This window comes from Benincasa hispida, chromosome 8 (genome assembly GCF_027475165.1).
Source record: "Benincasa hispida cultivar pf3 chromosome 8, pf3_genome.v1.1, whole genome shotgun sequence".
NCBI lineage: Eukaryota > Viridiplantae > Streptophyta > Magnoliopsida > Cucurbitales > Cucurbitaceae > Benincasa > Benincasa hispida.
In genome coordinates, this window is record NC_143485.1 from 34,347,986 (window position 1) to 34,360,891 (window position 12,906).

The following is a 12,906-nucleotide window of genomic DNA, read 5'->3' on the forward strand; positions in this document are numbered from 1 at the left end:
TTTACCAACTCAAACTGTTTTCATAAATCCTTGTGTTCGACCCTGGACTTACTAGGAAACTCAGAGGAATTTATACTTGGATTTCGCTGGGAAAACTTGAGTGCACAATGAAATTCCATCAATGTATAACATCACTTCATAAATACAAGCATCAAGTTTTTGGCGTTGTTGCCGGGGACTTCGATAAAATAAAGTGCTAACGGTATTTTTTTTATTTCTTTCCAGACTCTCAATCTCTGGCGAATTATGACCCAGAGATTGAGAGGACATTTAGACGAAGATTAAGAGGCTGCCAACAACAACAAGAAGGAACACCAAGAATGGCGGAACAACCGGCAGAAAGGGCCATGAATGCGAACAATATGATGGTCAACCCCATTCTTCTGGCGAATGACCGCAATAGACCCATTCGAGACTATGCGTCACCTAACCTCTACGATTTCTCTCCAAGAATCATGAGGCCGGCGTTAGATGGGTCAAGATTTGAAATGAAGCGGTAATGTTGTAGATGATCCAGGCTGCTGGGCAGTTTGAAGGAAGGCGTGGCGAAGACCCGCACGCCCACCTCCGGAGCTTCATAAAAATCTGCAACACTTTTGTGTTCCCGAATATCTCAACCAAGGAAGTTCGACTAACTCTGTTTCTCTTTTCTTTGTGTGATCAGGCAAGAAAATGGGCATATTCTCTCGAACCGGGGGAGAGAACTTTGTGGGAACAGGTGGTGGAAAAGTTTATGAAGAAGTATTTCACACCAACTGAGAACGCTAAGAGAAGGAAATTAATAACAAACTTTGAACAAGAAGATGATGAATCGCTCAGCGATGCTTGGGCGAGGTTTAAGCGGCTGGTAAGAGACTGTCCACATAATGGCTTACCAGACTGCCTGCAAATAGAAATTTTCTACCAAGGATTGAATTCCTCTTCGCAGACCGCTGCCAATGTAGCAGCCGCTGGTGGTCTTCTTGACAAAACATATGAGGAGGCTAAGAGTATACGTGATCGCATTTCCAAAAATCATGAGGATTGGAGGGAAAGCGATCAGAGATTAAGAATCAAAGAAAATGACGCAAACAATGGGGTCATCACATCCTTTTAGTAAAAGGGATTGAGAGTGTTCTTGAGAGAAAAGTTTTTCACAAAGTAAAGGAGGAAGATGAAGAGGTAGAGATTTTTGTACAAAACCCTTCTGCAATAGGTAACTCTCTCCTCTTTTCACTCCCCATGAGAGAAACAATAGTGAGGGAGTTAAACCATCCATTTAAATTAATAACTCTTAGGAGTTATAGATTTTGAATTCAAAATCAATTTTAATTTAATTATATTAACTAATTAATATAATTACACCATATATACATCCCATATAATGTATAACCTATAGTTTATTATATCACATATAATATAACCTATAGTTTATTTTCTCTCACATAACCTATAGTATTAATATGAATCATATTCGTATTAATTTTAACATATAGTTTCTATATGAATCATATTCATATAATTAATATTTGAATCATATTCAAATATTTATTTCTCTCATAAAACTATATAAATTTAATATGAATCATATTCATATTAATTTTGAAAAATAGTTTTTATATGAATCATATTCATATAAATGATATTTGAATCATATTCAAATATTTATTTCTCATAAAACTATATAATGTATCAACATACATTATACTTTATAATGTATCAACATACGTTCTTTAATTGTATCTTGTACAATCAATTCCCTTTAATTAATTTGACCAATTCAAAATAAACCAAAATTAATTTGATTCTCATTAGTCTTTATTGAGCTAACAAGTGGACCTTATGGACCTAGAGATTGAAGCTCCAATGATACTTGATTAATTCATTAAACTCTTTAATTAACTTAATCAACCTTCATTAACTATTGGTCGCTCCATTAAAGACTGATAGTTGCACTCTTCGCACTATAGATATATTTTTATGTCCATTGGATATAACCAATCAATAGAGCGTTGACCCTTCACAGATTTCTCTTAAGTATAGTTGGATCAAATTATCGTTTTACCCATGTAGTTACATCTAACTCTTTAAGTAGCACTAATCTGTCTAATGAACAATTAGTCATAGTTCAACAATAACTAAACCCCTCTCGGGTCAGAAGAGGGTGAAGTGCCTCATTGTTCAAGCCCCAGAATTAGCTTTTAATGGACCAATTTATCTACTTACCCTAACAATAGGAAATGAGTGTATTCTTTCTTGTGTAGCTGTATTCCCAGCTCCTCAAATAGACGAATCTCAAAATGGTAGGGTTATTGAGTCGGCGAATCTGGTCACTCTCACCCATACAAATCAAATGACCGCCCTCATAAGCATGAGTTCAAAACTCACTCAGGATTCAGGTCAAGTCACCTATAGTTATCCTAGTGAAATATAAGTCTCTTCTAGCAACGACGTTATAAAGATATACTATGCATTTCATGGTTCAGTCTTATACAAACTCTTTGTATGAGATACCTCCATTCACATGTCCACATGAATAATTAGGATCAGATCATTTGTGGCACTTTACAACAATTGTACCAACTACAAAGTTGGTCGCATCAATAGTGTTACCCGAATAAGACACCCAACCTTATGCACATACTACAAACCATTTAGATTATCACTTAAACATGATCCACTTGTGTGCTCTACATACATGTTTAAGTCACATCAGATAATCTTGAATCTTTGTTTAATGGATTATTGCATATAAAACTAATCAACATTGATTCAAATGACATATAACTACGATGTTTGAGGGCATACATCCCAACAGTAAAGATTGAAGTTTGTGCTTAAATGATGCCTTATGGGCATATAGAACGACTTTCAAGACACTTATTGGGACCACTCCTTTTAGACTAGTCTATGGCATGGCATGTCATCTTCCTATTGAAATTGAGCACAAGGCTTAATGGGTGGTTAAAAAGTGCAACACGGTGTTGGATAAAACTGGAAAGTTACAGCTGCAAGAGTTGTAGGAGCTTAGACTGGAGGCCTATGGGAGTGCCTAGATTTACAGGGAGAAAACAAAGCTCCTCCATCATTGTGCGCTTGTTAAGAAGGATTTTCAAGTTGGTCAAAAAGTCCTCCTCTATTCTCACCTCAAGCTTATGATTGGTAAGTTACGTTCTAGTTGGTTAGGTCCCTTTGAGATTACTAATGTCTTTCTCATGGTGTAGTAGAAATCAATAGTTTGGAAATAGGAAAATATTCAAGGTAAACAGGGACCGTTTGAAGATCTTTAATGAAAGGGTGACTAACCCATATTTCTCAATTATGGGTTTGGAAATTCCCTCATACACTTGAGTCGCGTTTTCCTGTCATCAAGCAACCGCCGTTAAACATTTGCGCTTCGTGGAGGCAGTCAGACATTTAAATTTACTGCTTTCTTTCATTTCTAGTTTTGTTTGTTTTTCTTTTATGTCCCAAGTGATTGAGAGATTTATTTAATTTTTCTAGCAGTTAAACTCATGCATTTCAAGTTGTGTGGCATGCTCAACCTCTGCACACACCCAAATTCAAGGAAGTTCTCTGTTTCCCTCCCTTTCCTTTGTCCATGTGCTTTTATTTAGCCTTATACATTAGGGCAATGCATGATTCAAAAGTTGGGGGTGGTTGAGTTTTACATACATGTACTTTATTTTTTCGGTTCTGTTGATGATTATGTCTAAATTGATGGTCTGGTCTAGTAAACGTTTGAGCATCTGAGCTCGAGTTTTGTGTGGAATTGCTCTAATTGCTTTGTGTATTCTTTGTTGCTTGCGTCTTTTCTATGAAGGTTGATGATGCTATTGGATTCAGGAAGCAGGCAACAGAAGTAAAATAGGATCATTAAGCATTCTAATTCATTAATTTTGGATTTAAATTAAGCATACTCATGAGATTAAAAGAGGGTTTCATGACATACCTTTGAAGAACATCTTGAATCACGATTCTCAACTACAATCTCCTTGAATTCAGCTCGTGAACTACCCAAGGTCTTTCCTACTATCCTCTAGGTGCCTTAGATTGAGTTGTGGGTCTCAAAATAAGCTTGAATTAAAGGAAATTTGGAGGAAATGGTACTGGTTTTCAGCAGCTTGAAGAACTCTTCTTCAACACACAGAATTTCAGAGTTTCAGTAACAATTGCATGAAGAATTCTACTCGGACTCTTCAGTATTATTGCATGATCATCATGCAAGAAGGAATGTTGCATGGATTCTAGCACATGCTTAGAATTTTGATAGAGAAACGAAGTAGATTATGAGTGAGCTAGTTGGGCTTTTAGTGGAAAAATTCAACCTTTTGGATTTTTTTCATTTTCATCAAATTTTAAATTATGAAACTAATTTCAAAGATAAAATTCAATTTTCAATTTTTCTTTTATAATTAGAACTGAAATTATATTAACTTTACAAAAATTAATTCAAAATTAATTTTCTAATATAATTAATTAATTAATAATTTAATTAATTCTAATTAATCTAATATCAAATATTAAATTAATTAATCATCAACTCCACTACTACGAATCCCTATTCACGATTTTAATATTTAAATCATATTTAAATATTAATCGATTCTCCAATTTCGTTTAACTCCAAAACTAAACGTGTAATTATATCACATATAATTACCAATTTTCTTTAATTCTAATTTGAACGTTTCAAATCAACTTATCACGCTATTCTAAGACTAATCCGTTTGTGAGCTAGTAGAGGAGCTAATGAACCTACAGATCATGGGCTCCAACGATCCGAGATTAATTGGCTAAACTCTTTACACTGAATTAACCCTCATTCGTTAACTATTGGGTCACTCTACTAAAACCCGTAGTTGCACTCCCCTCACTGTAGATATATTGTGTCCACTCGATATAACCATGATTAAGTTAACCCTTCACAATTGTTCGTAATAACGGCTGGGTCAAAAGGTTGTTTTACCCTCGAGATGACCTCTTGTTCCTTAAGCCCCACTGATCCTCTAATAAACAATTGGTTTGTGATCCGATCATCAAACTGAGTCCCTCTCGGGCCAATGAGAGGGTGAGCCCCTTGTTCAAGACCTGGAGTCAGTACTTAAGGGAAAAATCTCTCTACTATCCTTGAAAGTGAGTAAGAGTGAATTCTATCTTGTACCCTATGTCCCCAGCTATCTACCCGGTCTTACCCCTAAAATGGGAGGCTTATTGAGTCGATGTTGTTGAGTCAACCCTCACCTATGCAAATCTAAGGATAATTCCGAATAAACAGGAGTTTATAGTAAGCTCATGATTCAGGTTAAGTTACGTAGGTCATCGTTGTGAAATAGTCAGTCTTAAACAGTAAACATCGTTATAAAGTAAGAGTGACTTATTTCGTGATCCGATCTTGTGCAAACTCATTACACAGGACGCCCCCACTCCTCATGTCATCACATGTAAGAATTAGGATTACTTCGTTTGTAGCACTCTACAACTCTTTGTAACAACTACAAAGTGGGTCGTATCCAATAGTATTACTAGAATAAGGCATCCAACCTTATTCATATACTATAGACCATTTTGACTATTTACTCAAACCTGGTCCATTTTATGTCTCCACATAATGTTCAAGTACTCATGTAATAATCATGGATCTTTTAGTTTATTGGATTTATTTCTAAAACGAAATAAGCAATTCACATATTCAATAACAACTTATTTGAATTTTCAGAATAAGTTTAATGTTTATAAACCACGAGTTTTAGGACATAAAACCCAACAGATACACCTCTCTTAAGTTGCTTGCATGATTTTTGGAATGAAGAAAACATCTATTATTTTGAGCTTCATTTAAAATTTTTTCTCCTTTTCCCTTATGTAAATTTAAGTGCTTTGTTGAGTCATTTCAATCATTCATTGCTTAGAATTGGGTTATACTGCTCATATTTTTGTTGTCACCCAGAAAGGCCCACCTTCAGTTGGAAAGTAGCCCTTATTGATTTAGTGTAATGCGAGACTAGGAGAATGAAAAGAGTGTCATGCCTATGCGAGAGGAAAAAAAACAAGGTGAATAAAAGTGAAAAAAATGATGATGAAAAATAAATACAAAAATAATAATAAAAAAAAAGTGTGGTGTGCGTGCAGGTAGGGGTGAAAAGAGCTACCTCCACTGTGATCAATTAGGATGCTCACGAGAAAAGAGTGGGTACGAGTCCCTATGGTGGATATGTGAAAGCTAGCCCCTTAAGCAAAATGGATACCATTTACTTTCTAGTGTGTGTGTGTTAAGCACCCTAGTTGATGTATTACCCTTTTGATAAGTTTAGGTGTCTTGAAGGTCGATAACCGAGCTAAAGTAGGGAAAAAAAGTTTGAAATCTTTATAAAATGTTTTTTGGCACACTTAGGGTCAAAATACAAAGCTTTGCTCTTACTCTTGCATGAATGAATTGGATACACATGTTTAAATTTAACTCAATTGATTGACTGTTTTTGGATTTCCTAATTGATTGCAATCATGTATAGGAAACTGTTAAAACCCGAGTCACGAGCCATGTAACTATGCGAACTCTACATTGTATGATTGATTCATTTTTTGCCTTGCTCAGGGACGATCGGATTAAGTTTTGGGTGTTTTGATAACTCTCCAGATCTATCTTTTTTTGTCTAATTTATGCTCGTTCCTTGATTTTATTGGTTTATTTATTGGTTTTTGTAGGTCTTGAGCATCTAAAAGGAAAACTAAACCATTGGAGTTGAATTGAGGCTAAAACGCGTCCAAACGAAGCTTCAAAAGCATCAACCAAAAGAAGAGGCAAGGAATTACAAAAATGCCCTGAGGAATGCAACGGCTCTGTGCTTGGCGCCCTACTCAGCATTCAAGGTTAGTAGTTAGTGTTCAGCAAAGCGTCATTGCGCTCGCCCAGCACCTGCTCAGCACTCAAAGGTAGAATGACCCGATTTCATAGAGTGCCATTGCACTGAAGGGAGCAATGCGATGCTTCGAACTTTGACGAAAGATCAGCCCCTCGCACGCGTTTGCAACGAGGGGAGCGCATAGGTAAGGGCAGTGGCACTCGAGGTTAGCGCTATGAGAAGAGCACCACTACGCTCGGCCAAATTCTATATATATGGCACAATTTTTTAGGTGAAAAACATCCCAAATTCCATACTTCTCTAGCCTCCACAGGGTTCTTCTGCCCTCTTTCACTCTTCTCAATTTATTTCCTTATATTTCTTTACATTGTATTGGAGATTTACTCATGAATATGAGCAGCTAAGGTAACTACTCAATTTGGGGGTAGGATTTTGTTTATCTTCTTTGAAGATTGAACTTGTTTATGACATATTGTTGTGAACTCTATTGATTTTTTTATTAAATTTACATAGATTGATATTGAAAGAATTGATATCTTTTGGTTTATTAATCTTGTTTGTCAAGTTTATGTCTTACATTGAATGAACTTTGTGGCACCATCGGGTAGAGGATATCCACTTGCAGATTAGATCTCATAGTTTGATATTCTTGAACCAATGAAAATCAATAGTAAATTGGATGTTAGACTTAGGCTAACTAGTTTTTCATTCGTCACGGCTATTTTTCAATGTACTTAATGCAAATCACGGTGATTCCTAAGGAATCTATTTTCCAAAGTAATTAACACAGTTTAGTCTGATTAATGAATTTCATCAATCATTAGCTAGAATCATCTAGAGTTTAATTGGTGTTGGTCGAGTGTTCACAAATAATAGCTCAGATATTTTGTTCCTTATAAGAAACAAACTAATCCATGCCTATCCTCGGGTTGATTTTGTCAAATCGATTTTCACAAGGCAAACTTGTTCTCTTTAAATTCCTTGCACTTTAATTTGTTTAAATTTGCAAGTTCACTCAATTACCAAGACCCTCCCCGATAACCTGAATTCACTAATTCGTCTAAGTTTGTCCTTGATTTCCAATGGAGATAGCCTATTCCTACTTGCTACCAGTTCATAAGAATGGTTAAATTTTGTTTGTTGTTGGTCCGACAAGCCTTCAAAAAATGACGATGATGATGAAGGCTACGAATGAGAAAAGGAGGAAAATGAACAATTAAATGAATTGGACAACTCAGATGATGAGGAGGTGGGAGAGGAAGTTGATGAATATGAGGAGAAATACTGCAATGCGATGGGGGAGCATCGATAGTTGACACTAGTTTTGCACAACTTAAAAGTCCTTGGATTGAGTCACCAATGATGATCTCGGGCCAACCTTCTTGTAGTAACGATATTGACCTTGGACAAACATACCTTTCAAAAGCAGAGCTTGCACAAGCATTTGACCATACATTAGCATTTTGAATACAGAGTTGAATAATCCACCAAGTCCCTGCTAATAGTTAAATGTAAACATGATATATATGAATGGAGGATTAGGGCTAGGAAGCTTAAAGATTCTACTCTGTTTAAGATTTTCAAATACATAAACGTCAATACCTGCTCTCAACAATTGATAGACCATGACCACAGCCAGACAAGGAGCAAAGTAATAGGACGTTTAATGAAGTTCTAGTTCACAAAAGTTAGTTGAACGTATAGGTCAAAAGACATCATCCAAGACATGCATGATGAGTACAACATGAGCATCAGTTATAAAAAAGCATGGCAGTCAAGAGAAGAGGCCTTAATAATGGTTAGATGCAAACATGAGGATGGTAAATACTTGCCTATGGTGAAGCCATGAATATAGTGAACCCCAGGACCGTGTATGATTTTAAACTTGATGACGATAAATACTTCAAGTATATTAGGCATGTGTTGGTTGTTGACGGGACACGCTAGCAGAGAAAGTTTAAGGATATGATGTTAAGTGTGAATGCACTAGAAGAGAACAACCAAATATAGCTAGTTGTGTTTGTTATTGTGGATGAGGAGACGGATGATGCATAGACATGATTCTTTAAGAGAGTTAAAGCAGGCCATCGGGGTCGTTATAGAACCTGTCGTTGGATCGAATAGAAAATTGAGCATTGAGAAGGCAATCGTAGGGTTTTTCCGTATGCATTCTACTACTTTTGCATTCACCTCCAATCAATGAACTTGGTAAAGAATTTCAAGAATGATGCTGACATTCCCTTGTACGTTCTACTCTCTAAGCATGTCATGAGTCAACCTTTCAAGCACACTGGACAAAGATTCACCTGTTTAGAGGAGTTGTCTAATACTTAAAAGGAAGTTGGCTTTCCACGATGGCCCAGAGCATTTCAATGTGGTCAAATGTATGACTAACTGATAGTCTGAATGTCCTTTTGCAGGATGTTACAGTGTTGTCTATTACAAAAAAATTGGATTATATATAAGATATAATGCAAAGTTGGTTTCTTTAGCAGCGAAGTTATGAGTCATTCTACGACCTTGTCAGACTATGCAGAGGGTAAAATGCTGGAGGAGGAGGTGAGCTCAAGAAGACATTTATTAAGCTGATAGATCGCTACATATACAAAGTCATTGACAAACACTTAGATGTCTTATTGAATTGTATGCAAGGACGTGTAGCTAAAGAGTCTGATTACTACGAGATTTTGTGGTTCCATGCAATTGCAGCACTGCACCACCGGTACATTGATCCATACACCTTTTTCTCTCTCGCATACCACATGTAAATAGTGTCAATGGTGGCTCATGAATGTTCCCCGTGACATATTTGATAGCATTGTCGTCTTTTTTCCATCCATATGGTAGCCGACATTCTGGCTATTTGCACTAACTATACAGTTGAGTTGGTCGGCGAAAGAAGTTATGTTATAATAAGAAAGGAACATTGTAAGTATTGCATAAAATAGAAAAACAATACTGCTATGAGAATAAAACTTACAATCACGACTCTATCTGTTGTCATGAAAATTGATGACAGTTTGAAGGAGACTAATCATGCATGGATGGGAATGAACTATATTTTTTTATACAATTGTAAAATATAAAATTAATAAAAATTAATTTCGTTTGTTAATTTATTTTTATTAAATTAAATTATCAAATCAATTTTAAGCCATTAAAATTTAACTAAATATATCCACTCACCCTCTAATTTAATATATTTATTATTAATTAAAATTTTTATATTGCACATTTATATTATCAATTTTTATTAAAAAAATATTTGTAATTAATTTAAATATTTATTTTTTTTATAGTTTTTTTAATTGAAAAGTTAATTAACTAATTGTTTAATGTCAATTATAAATTTTATATATATATATATATATATATATATATATATATATACAAAAGAAGTTGATATAAACTAATTTGTTTTAAATCGTCAAAAGATGCTTTAAATTTTTTAAAAAATAACTATGATTATAAATTAAAACTAGAAGTACAAGTGTACAAGATTGTTTAATTAAAAAAAATTAGCTTATTTTATTATTAGTTAATTAATTAATATTTTTTTAAAGAGTGATTAGTAATTTTAATAAATAATTTATGATGTTAATATATATTGCCAATAAAAAAGGATTTAAACAAATAAATTATGGTTATTCATATATTTTTAAAAATATTATGGTTTTTCATATTAATTCATAATAATAAAATAAGTTATTATATTAGCATTATTATTAATAAAATTAGTTGTATATGTCAATTATTTAATTTAAACATATTTAGAAAAATTAAATATATTAACCACTATAAAAAAACAAATAAAATGAAAATATAAAAGGTAAGAGAGAGAAAACAAAACCATTGGAAATTGAGAAAACTCATCTATTTTGGTGGTTATAAAAAATCTCAATAGATGAGAATATAAAACGCCTTAAAATAATATATTCTCATTCCCAAGGTTAAAAACTTGTATCAAACATTGTGATAGAATATCATTTCCCATTCTCATTTCTTCTTCTCATGAACCAAACGAGTCAAAAGTGTCATTTGTTATTACTGGGTGTGTTGGAGGAGCCAAATAGAAAATATTTGCACGGGAAATTTTCTAATATTATGGAAGTATGCAAAAAAAATTATATTGTGTCACGTCAATATGTTTCTAAACATAGAACCCATTAACATTAATGTACTTCTAAATTGATAAAATAATCATTCTAATAGTACTCGAATGTGTTTGGATTAACTTTTCAAATCTTTAATTTTGAAAATAAGTCATTTAGAAAAAAAAAATGAATTGTTTTGACAATCACTCAAAATAGTTTTTAAAATACTCTTAAAATTTATTTAAAATGGTTTTTTATCAAAAAAAATACAAATAAAAATGATTTTTTTGAAAAATATTTTTTTCTTTAATCAATCCAATCACAACCTAAGACAAGTGGATACAAGCAAGCTAGAAAATCAAGAATTCTTTATCATGTTTTCACTACTATCACTAACCTAACCTTCAATAGACAAATTTGCTCTACTTGGTACCTAACCTTTGAAACTCAATCCCTGTCTATTTTTTGGCCACAAGCTAAAACTACCTCGATTTTTCTTAAGGGATCGTTTAGGTGAAGATTTAGAAAATTATATTGGATGTCAATTTGAGTTCAGAGAGTTCCAAACATATCTCAACTTTTCAAATATTATAAATATGTCAAAATTTTCAACTTTTCAACTTTTCCAAAAATAGAACAATAAAATGCATTTTAAATCTTTCAATATTTTGAACTCTTCAACTTTAGTAATAAAACGCATTTTAAATATTTCATTATTATGAACTTATGTTGGAACAACTATTTTATGAAACACTAAAAAATGCAGATTTTTTTCTGGCCAAAATTATTATCCTCCAAACAAGTTAAACTACCCTAAGTAGTTATCTTTTAATTTAAGAAATAGATAATATTTAAAATTTTAAAAAAAAAAATCTTCTAAACAATTTTTCAACCAAAAAAAAGTATTGTCTCTTCTAAACTCCAAAAAATTGAACTTAGAGCAATTAATTAAGATTTAATATGTGCCTTATGAAAAAAGATTTAATATGCCCCACTAAATTAAAATCCGGTAACAAACAAATGGCATTCTAAACAATATCACGTGTTTTCTTTATGATTTACAAAGTTTGGTCGGTGCTCATGGATTGGGAATGTCCAAATTTGAACTTCTCAAATGTTCATACTCAACTTTTCTACTTTTCAAACGATTTATGGAGTTGCCCGCCTTCGACATACCGTTGATCGCTATCCATGTCACTCGTCGATTGTCGATTGCCCGTTGCTAGTAAGTTTCTATGTGATTTTCTCTCTCTCCTCTTTGTGTGGCAGCCCTCCGATTTCCAACATAAATAACCTTAATTAAAGAATATCTATTTAATTACAAAATTGCCTCAAGTCTTTATTTACATAAATGTCCTTCAATTTACAACACGTAAAATAACTAGTCATTTTCAATCGTATATCAATGGTACATCAAGTATATTAAGTGTTTATTAATAATCTATCAAATGTGTATCAACAGTGTATCAACTGTATCAGGTGTATACTTGTAGTTCAAGTGTATCAAGAGTATCAAGTGTATATTAGTGGTGTATCAAGTGTATATCAAGTGTCTATCAGGCATATCAAATGTATCAGGTGTATCCGTACTTTTTTGACATTTAGTGGGTTTAGTTTTTTTTTCTTTTTTTGTCATTTTTACAAAAATAATAAGTCTTGGCTGTGGGCCTAATTTTGAAAACTTAATTGGCCAAATCTGTAAGAAGCCCTTAAGATTTTATAGATGTTTGGGAATAGGATACATGCGAATCAAAGATGACTATGTTTTGTTGTGCATGGAGAATGCTATCAAAATTTGATAAACAAAAATTATGTTTATATTTAATATATAAAATTAAGCATGACAATCTTATATAAATTTAATAGATTGATTAACTAAACAATAAATGTCATTCAATATATTGATAAAAATGAATTAATTAAGAATCAATAATAATTTTAATTATAAAGATTTGAAAATTGAGTAATTT

At 33.2% G+C, this 12,906-nt stretch overlaps 1 non-coding gene across 1 annotated transcript; it reads right to left on the minus strand.

Annotated features, from left to right (window-relative positions):
* Positions 1 to 766: 766 nt before the first annotated feature.
* LOC120084280 (small nucleolar RNA R71) lies at positions 767 to 873 on the minus strand. The gene has a single exon (XR_005483645.1). It is a non-coding gene; the product is annotated as a small nucleolar RNA R71 (small nucleolar RNA).
* Positions 874 to 12,906: the final 12,033 nt, after the last annotated feature.